The sequence below is a fragment of the Pteropus alecto genome, unplaced genomic scaffold (genome assembly GCF_000325575.1).
Source record: "Pteropus alecto unplaced genomic scaffold, ASM32557v1 scaffold42, whole genome shotgun sequence".
Classification (NCBI taxonomy): domain Eukaryota; kingdom Metazoa; phylum Chordata; class Mammalia; order Chiroptera; family Pteropodidae; genus Pteropus; species Pteropus alecto.
In genome coordinates this window covers 8,642,323-8,643,818 of record NW_006434825.1, presented here as the reverse complement: position 1 = coordinate 8,643,818, position 1,496 = coordinate 8,642,323, and positions in this window count along the sequence as shown.

The following is a 1,496-nucleotide window of genomic DNA, read 5'->3' as shown; positions in this document are numbered from 1 at the left end:
CAGGGAAGCAGTTGCTATCAAAAGGCAAATTATTCCATTTCCCAAGTGACCGCTAATTTATCTCTGTGCATGTGTTAGTGGGATTAAAATGAGAAATTCGTTTATAATATGATATATATATACCTTCTTCTCCTATTTTTAGAGATTAAATTTTCTGTCTCTTTCATTCTCTAGGGCTGCTGCCACCTGCAAGACACCAAAGCCTGATACTTTCAACAGATGGAGGCAGGTAGGACTCAAATATAAGTGAAATAGAGAAAAGCGATGAGATAAATTTGCAGATTTATTCTATGCATTTTAGATAATATGTTTTGAATTCTTATCTAATACTAGGCATTGTGATTTACATTTGATCATTCACAACAAACATAAAAATGAAGGAACCGAAACTTTAAGTGGTAAATATCTTAGATTAAAAAAAAAAACTATATAGGAAACAAAATGTGTATTGTGGAGTTAAACTCAGATGGCTTGAACTCAGAGTTTGGGCTACCACCATCTGATGTGCTGAGCTGCCAGCCTGCTTTCTCGGTCTCTTTTCCAATTTCCCAGTCTCTAGATCTATGGCAGTGACCTTCCATGTCTGTCTGACTGGTTCTTGGCAACTTCATTCTCTTCCTCCCCAATAATTTTGTGCTTCATTCTAAACACCTGATTCCTACTTCTTTAGAGTACAAAACTACAGTCTACTACAAACAGATGAAAGCACATGACCTGTGATTTGTATTGAAGTCTTGCCTGAGGATACTAACCCCTGACAATTCTATTATAAAGAGCACAGTACAAAATAGAATTCATAATTCCACATTCAGATGTGACATTTTATACATCTCTTTGTCTTATGTGGCATTTTAGTGTGTTTTACTACTGTACCCTTCTGTTCAATATTTTATTATGTTTCACTGAACTGTAGAACAGATAAAAGAAGATATTAAAAAAACTAAAAGATGCATGTTTGGATCCCACATGGTACTGTTATTTAGCCATGACCATGAGTCTTAATATTTTGTTAGTAAAATAGCAATGATAATGCATACCTAATAGAGTTGTTAAATAGATTAGATAAGAAAGCATTTGTAAAGCAGAGAGTATAGTAACAGGAACATAGTCAGCCCTCAGTAATGCATAGATGTTTAGAAAATCATTTTATTCTTATTTACAAAGGTTTATTTAATAACTCCTTAATGTTCCTCAACATTAAGGCACACCGTTTATTTTTCCTTTTAAAATCTTGCTCTGGTACTTGGCCCATAGCAAGTGCTCCATATGCAGTAGTGAAATTGAATTTCTGAGAGTTATTTAGACTTTAAATGAATTCATGGAAATTCTTTCTAGTCTGAAAATTCTTGCCCTTATCTAAGATTAATTCTTTGGAAATCAAAGAGGAAGAAGGACAGGGGTGTACAAGTAGAAAAGAAGAGAGAGAGAGAGAGAAAGAGAGAGAGAGAGAGAGAGAGAGAGAGAGAGGGAGAGAGAGAGAGAGAGAGAGAGAGAAG